Consider the following 8,124-nt stretch of genomic DNA (forward strand, 5'->3'; position numbering starts at 1 on the left):
GAACATGGTGGAGCATGTGTCCTTATTACATGTTGCAGTATTTTTTGGGTATATGCCCAGGAGTGGTACAGCTGGGTCCTGTGGTAGTACTATGTCCAATTTCTGGTGGAACTGCCAAACTGATTTCCAGAGTGGTTGTACCAGTTTGCAATTCCACCAGCAATGAAGTAATGTTCCTCTTTCTCCACAACCTCTCCAGCATCTGCTGTCCCCTGATCCCTGTGACTAGAATACAGACATGCCCTGAGTACAAAGCTGTAACCCCTACCCCCAAGAAAGCAAAGTTAAAGTTAGTTTCTAGAAGGAAGAATCTATGTTTGAAAATGTGAAATTTGACTGAGGGGCAGACAGAATGATGAATCAGACAATGATTTGACCAAATGAGTCTAGTAGGATATACCCAACTTGTAGAACAGACAGGAAAGAGAGGAGACTTAAGAGAGCAGTGTAAAGACAGAGAGAGAGTTGAGGAGTTCAGTTCCGTCCCATGCAGTTTGGTGCAGTTCAGTTGAATGCAGTTGAGTTCAACTGAGTTTGTGCAGTTCATTCTGTTCATTTCCTTTAGTCAGTGTAGTCAGTGGCATTCAGGTCATGGAATTCAAAGACAGTTTATCCAAGCAGAGCAATTCAGGAGAAGAGTGAAGCCAGTTTGAATCAGTCATTCCAAAGAGGAGTTTTGAGCCAGAACACCTGAATTGAATCAGCCAGTTAGAGTTCAGAATGAATTAGAAAGAGTGAGCTTATTTAGCAGTAAGCCTCCAAACTGATAATTACATCTGGTGAATAAAATATTAACATTAAACTGCTCATATTATCAAAAAGCGAAGAAGAAAATTTGTATTCTGTGGATTTTTAGTGTTAATTTATTGGTAGAATTTATCAAGACAATACCACTGGTGTTTCAAATGCACCTTAATGCCTTTAGAAATTTTATTCCTAGATGAATAAGACTCACCCTCTAAGCTTGTGAGTTTCTCTGCATATGATCTCCTTCATAGACATGCACATTTTATTCATTCATAGTGTTTCCATTAAGTATATATTATAATAAATGATTGGATATATAGCTAAAGTGTTTAATAAGCAAATGGTAATAGGCATCTTATTTTTATTTTAAAAGTTTTTGCTCTTTCAATTCTCTTTTTTTTTCATTTTTAATCTTATAGATGCACAACTTAATATTAAAGAACACATTTGTGGTTGTTGGAGGCAAGGAAGAATCAGGAGGCAAGAAGACAAGCAATGCAGATAATGTAATATTTAAGTTATAGTAATTGAACTAGAGGATGACTACAGAAAATGGCAATACTGGAAGTCAGAGGAAATAACACCAAGCCTATTTAAAATGAAGAAATGACCAATTTTTGAAATTATATATATTTTTCCCTTGAGTTAAACACTATACTGTGTGTATTAGTATTAGAAAAAATCCAGTATCCCCCAAATAGCTACAATTCTATGAGTATCTATCAGTTATTTTTTAATTTAATTTTTATTGAGTACTTAAAAGGGAGTAAAGTTCTCAAGTTTAAAGAGAAAAAAGGATAGCCAGGTACATACTTGTAATCCAATCACTCATTAGTCTGAGTTGTACCATAGACAAGCCTTTGGTACACATGAAGTTCCATGCCAGCCAGAATTATATAGTGAGACCCTGTGTAATAATAGAAAAAAAGAGGATTGAAAGAGTTGGAGGAGTTTCTGTAGTAAATAGGAACTAGACAATCATGGAAACATAGATCAATAGTATTGAGAGCATTGAACATTAAAAAAACTTGTTTGCATAACCTTTATACTCTTATATTCACTTGAAAATAGTATACATTACTTTGAGCAACATGAATACATAGCAGAAAGCAGAATAGAGAAATTTGGTCTTCAAGTATCTGCAAATAAGTAGATGTCAAGTAAGAAGAGCTGCCTAACATTTTCTTCTCATTAATTAATAAAGAACCTTAAGCACCAAGTCACTACAAGAACCAGTAGCTGTTTTCAGGAAATTTTCTTGTACAGTACACTTGATACCTAAAATAATATAGAGAAGTCTGTGCTATTAAAAGCCACAATTTAGAGAAGGCCCAAAGGACAATTATTTTTTAGAATTATTTACTTTTATTTTTTATGTTTAAGAATATTTGTTTACAGGTACATGTGTTTCACATGTGTTCAATTCCCATGAAGATAAGAAGAGGGCATCAGATCCCTGAGACTAGAGTTACGGGTGGTTTTAAGCCACTTTATGGGTGCTAGGAACTAAGGCCAGATTATCTGTAAGAGCAATTAGTACTCTTCACCTCTTCCTGTTTTAAACATCCTCTTATCCAGGAAAGAAGGAGACTTGTAAGAGTCAAAGAGTAAACAATTATCAATTATTTGGGAAATTTTAATTGTACAAAATTTAAAACACCCCTCCCCAAGGTTGTGGAATTAGTAAAGAATAGTTGATGATGACACTTTCTAACAAGTGCAGCTGCTTTGAAGAGACTTGCTGTTTTAGGCAACTTCTATAAGAGATGCACACATGCTGCTCTCATGAGTCTTCACCCAGGCTGGGTTGGAAACTTTTTTTGATATGGCTACATTGAGATATTCATGATCTCTGAACCATAGAAAAGATGGTAGGAATGTACTGCTTAGAGCCAAATACTTAGCAGTAGCACTTACCTCCTTAGTACCATAGGCTAAGCATCCATTATCATTCAGAACAAAGAGAAACTTCTATGATTAAGTTAGTATAGCACCGGCTACGAGTACAAAGTTTATGATGAAATTTAGCACCATGACATTTTGTTTTGTTTTATTTTTGTTTGTTTTGTTTTGTTTTTCGAGACAGGGTTCCTCTGAGTAGCCCTGGCTGTCCTGGAACTCACTCTGTAGACCAGGCTGGCCTCAAACTCAGAAATCCTCTTGCCTCTGCCTCCCAAGTGCTAGGGTTAAAGGCGTGCGCCACCACTGCCCGGTGCACCGTGACATTTTAGATAAACAACATTAGTGCATATTTCCCCACCTAGGACCTATGGTCATGAATTTTTATTTATTTGTTTGTTTGTTTTATGTTTGTTTGTTTTTCGAGACAGGGTTTCTCTGTATAGTCATGGCTGTCCTGGAACTCACTCTGTAGACCAGGCTGGCCTGGAACTCAGAAATCCACCTGCCTCTCCCTCCCAAGTGCTGGGGTTAAAGCTGTATGCCACCACTGTTTGGGATGGTCATGGATTTTTAACAATCTTTATAGCATAAGATTTTTTTTCCTAAAGTTGTTATGCCTCCACATCAATCTAAGATTGTCTAGTTCATTTGTTATATTAAAACATCTTACATAGCTGGTTGACATTATAGTTACAGTGCTTACAGCTAAGTAAGGTAAGTTTTCTTACACAAGAAACTGCACAGCAGCTTCTAGCCCTATAAAGGCTAGGGAGCAAGGAGAAAGGATCTAAGTTCCAGAGTGATTTCTCTATATCTTCTTACCAAGGTGATTAAAAACATGATTTTAAAATTATTGTCTCTTTACTTCTTTTTAAAAATTTAGTCCATTAAAAATCAGCTTCAGTCAGGCAGTGGTGGCACATGCTTTAAATCCAGCACTTGGAAGGCAGAGGTAGACAGATTTCTGAGTTCAAGGCCAGCCTGGTCTACAGAGTAAGTTCCAGGACAGTCAGGGCTAAACAGAGAAACCCTGTCTCAAAAAAACAACAAAAAAAAAAATTAGTTTTAGTTTATGCTCATTTGCCTGTGTGCATGTCTGTGTGAGGGGGTCAGAAACCCTAAACTTGGAGTTAGAGTCAGGTGTAATCTGCAATGTAGATACTGGGAATTGTACCTGAGTCCTCTGAAAGCACAACCAGTGCTCTTAACCACTGAGATATCTCCCCAGTCCCTATCTTTTTAGTTTTGATTAATTATCTTAAATTTCTATACATAGTTCCACTTAAATTTTAGGGGCAATGAGCATAAGGGGTGGAGGAGCTTCCGTGAACTACATAAAAATTCATCTGGTGGGTGTTATGCCCACAAGTCAAAAGCATTTGAATTGTATACAACATAGATCTTGCTGGTTTTGCCCTTTTGGACCCAGAACTCCCCATGGTTTCCACAATGCTAATGTTCTGTTTCCCCTTCCCAAAGATCACATGTTGATGTCAGGCAACTCAACCTTAGCAGTCAAGAGAAATGGAATCATTTGTATTTGGTTCAATATTTTCCATGGACAAGATTCTAGGACCTGTATACTTCAAGATGGATCACTTATCCTCAAATTTCTCCCCATAGATCAGCCTGCAGGAAGTGCCACTTTGGCATATGAAGTTGCCAACCTAGAACATAAATCTTGTTCTGTGAAAGGAGGAATCCTTATGTCCAAATCCTTTCCACCCATTGCTTAGAGCATGGAAGTTTGGGGTTACCTTTAGAACTTTGTCTGAAAACAGCTTAAAAGAGACACAGCCCAAGGGATCAACATAATTATGATGAGGGCTGACCATAGCTGCAGCAAGCAGCCACAGGGGATAGCAGGATCAGCAAAGTTCAGCAATGAGGACTTATATATATCTCATATACCTCGTGAGTAAACAAGAAGCATGTCAGGGGGCTTCTTTGTTTTGGAAGCTTGTGGGGCTTGCCTGAGCAACAAGCGTTGAAGAGATATCACACTCAATACACTGGGGTTTTAAAGATGGAGCTGAGCAACATTATCCAGCTTTGTGGGATATCTCTCTTCTACTATTAATTTTTAACTGAAGTCTATGTGAGAAATTTATAGAGCATGCTTTAGTCTATAATGAATTATGAATGCAATAGCTCTTTGTTTTGGATCAGTGACAAAATGTAGACTCTGGTCTAAAAAATACACTTGGTGCTGAAGCTCAGGGATACAGGGTTGATTAGGGTAAAAAGATTATATAGGTCACAACTCTATCAATCTTAGGTTGGTTAGACAAATGTTGAAGGATCTGTTGCTACAGTGTAGTAACTGCAGACACAACATTACAATCAATTATGATTTATACCTTTATCAATTATTTTATTTAATGTTTAGTTTATACACATATTACCATTTTTAATAAAAAATGTATTTTCTTAGAAGCATTCAGAATGTCAACAAAACAGCTGCAGGTTTTTTTTTGCAACTACAGAGTGGTAGTCATTTAGCAAAACAACAATTATCTTCGTTTAAGCTGCATCAGACAACTGAAGATGAAGAAACAAACAAACAAACAAACAAAATAAAACCAAAAAAGAAAAAAAAACCTACTGTCCCCATATATAACTATTTCCTGTTATGCACCAACAAGACCTGCTTTAAATTTCCCTGCCAATTTACAACCCCCAGACAGTACCAGGCAAGGTTAGTGGCTATTGAAAATACCACCAGGACAGGGCTATCTAAAGACACATTTGGTAGTGTGTTAAACACACAAAAAAGAAACTGTACAGTTTAAAAATAAATCATACACAGTCTTATATTTCAATTTTTTTCTTTAAAAGGAGTGAGTTATGTACAGGGGGTTTAAAAGCTTTATAGTCATTAAATGCGTTAGAACCAACTTATTCATCATTTTTTCATCTTTGTCTTCCTCTTTTCCCTCCTCTTCCTCATGTTCTTCATCCTTTTCATCATCTTCCTCTTCCTTCTTTTTCTTGCTCTTTTCAACCTTGACCATCCCCTCTTTCACTGCATCAGGTTTTCCTTTAGCTCTGTAGGCAGCAATATCCTTCCTATACTTCTCCTTCAGCTTGGCAGCCTTCTTCTTGTAGGGCTGCTTGTCATCCCCTGCCATGTAGTTTCACATCTCTACTAGTTTCTTTGCAACATCACCAATCTATAAGCCATAATGCTCGCCTTTGATTTTTGGGTGATACTCAGAACAGAACAACAAGAAGGCCAAAGGAGGTCTCTTGGGTGCGTTAGAGTCCTTGAACTTCTTTTTGGCCTCCCTATTGTGGGGGATGTAGGTTTTCATTTCTCTTTTGTATCGAGCCTTGTCAGTCTTTGCCATGTCTTCAAATTTCCCATTTTCTTTAGCAGACATAGTCTTCCACCTCTGTAAGCACTTCTTGGAGAACTCTGAGAAGTTGACAGAAGCATCTGGGTGCTTCTGCTTCTGCCCCTCCCGGCAGATTTGCAGAGTGCATATGAGGGCCCTTTGCCTCTCAGCTACTCAGGATCTCATTTTTCCATGTTTAGTTGATTTCCTCCGTGAGGCACAGAGTTGCCCAGTGCCTGCCCAGCTCTCACTTGCCCCAGCATTGTCTCTATGGAGCTCAATGTATTGCAATCAAATATTAATCTTTTGATTAATATATCTGGATAATGGTTGGGGTCATGAATAATACTAAGTGTGGTAAATGGCAGACCCTGTTGTGAGGATAGAGGAAAGAGAAAAGTCTAAGTAAAGACAAAATGGAATCTGAATAAGATGGTGTTGCATTAATCACTTAAAAAGCATAAAATAGTAGGTATGTTAAGTTCATCCATCAGTTTTAGTAAGTCCTCTCTTTCTGTCTCTTTGTCTTTTCCATTGGCCAATCCATTTCTGCTGGAACTTTCCTGTCTTTAGTCTGCTATGTCTAATTTTTGGTTGTTGTTGAAGTTGTTACATTGTTTTGCTTCATTACCACAGTTTCTAATATTTTTACTTATGCTATTTCTTTATCTCATTTTTAATGTATGATTGTTCTTTAACAATTTCATAAAAAATATTATATTGTATTTGTTCTTCTACAATTTCTCCTAGTCTTTCCCTACCAATTCAATTTTGCCATCCCCCCACACTGCCACCTGTTTCATGTGTAGTGTATACTGTCCACAAACCCTCAGATATAAGATCACCCACTGAAGTTTGGTAAATATATTAGCATTCATACATTTGAAGAAAACCATCTCTTTTTCCAAGCAGGAACCAATTTCCATTAGTTTCTTACCTAGGGGTGTACCACCATGCCATTGCATGCTAGGATTTTGTGTGACTTGAGATTATACATAATATTTTTGTTTGTTTGCTTGTTTTGTTTTTCGAGACAGGGTTTCTCTGTGTAGCCCTGGCTGTCCTGGAACTCACTCTGTAGACCAGGCTGGCCTCGAACTCAGAAATCTGCCTGCCTCTGCCTCCCAAGTGCTGGGATTAAAGGCGTGCACCACCACCGCCAGGCAAGATTACACATAATTTTCATTGTGTGTGTGTATGTGTGTGTGCATGTGTGCATGTATGTATATATGTGTCTTCTATTGGTTTTGTTTAAAAATGGAGTTCCTATTCACTATTCACTATTATCTAAAAATTATTTACAAATTTATTTTTTAATAAACTTAAAATATTTATTTATTTTACTTTGAATATGTATAAATGTTTTACCTGCATACACCTTCAATTTTGTGGCCACAGTCACTAGAAGATGATGCTAAAGACCCTAAAAACTGGAGTTTAGGATAGTTGTGAGCCTCAACATGGGTGCTGTGAACTGCATCTGAGTCCTCTGGGAAAACATGCAGTGCTTTTAACTGCTGAGACATCTCTTCAGCTCTCTCTACTTTTACTGAAAGATTGGAAAGCTTAAAATTATTTCTTGCATTAAAGTAATACAAGTAATATTTTTTCAAAATCAATTATTGTTGATTTTGTCAAAGAATCAACTCTTAGTTTTGTTGATTCTTTGTATTGTTCTGTTTCTTTTTTTTTTTTTTTTTTTTTTTTTTAGATATTTTCTTTATTTACATGTAAATTTCTCCATTCCCAGTTTCCCCTCCAAAAAACAAAGAAACAAACACAAACAAACCCCTGTTGCATCCCACTTCCCCATGCCTGCCACCCCGCCCTCTCCCACTTTCTGGTCCTGGCATTCCCCTACATTGGGGCACAGAAACTTCACAAGGCTGAGGCCCTCTCCTCCTATTGCTGATCGAATTTGCAATCCTCTACTATACTCATGCTGCCAGAACAATCAGACCTCTCCATGTATTTGAAGTTCTTGTCAAACAGATCTTTTACTTGCTTAGTTAGGGTTACACCTAGGTATTTTATATTATTTGTAACTATTGTGAAGGGTGTTGTTACCTTAATTTCTTTCTCTGCCTGTTTATCCTTTGTGTATAGGAAGGCCTCTGATTTGCGTGAGTTAATTTTA

General features: G+C 37.3%; 1 pseudogene; it reads right to left on the reverse strand.

Moving 5' to 3' along the window:
* Positions 1-5,480: 5,480 nt before the first annotated feature.
* On the reverse strand, positions 5,481-6,074 carry LOC116091692 (annotated as a pseudogene).
* Between the last annotated feature and the right edge of the window lie 2,050 nt (positions 6,075-8,124).

Source organism: Mastomys coucha, unplaced genomic scaffold (genome assembly GCF_008632895.1).
Source record: "Mastomys coucha isolate ucsf_1 unplaced genomic scaffold, UCSF_Mcou_1 pScaffold15, whole genome shotgun sequence".
NCBI classification, from domain to species: domain Eukaryota; kingdom Metazoa; phylum Chordata; class Mammalia; order Rodentia; family Muridae; genus Mastomys; species Mastomys coucha.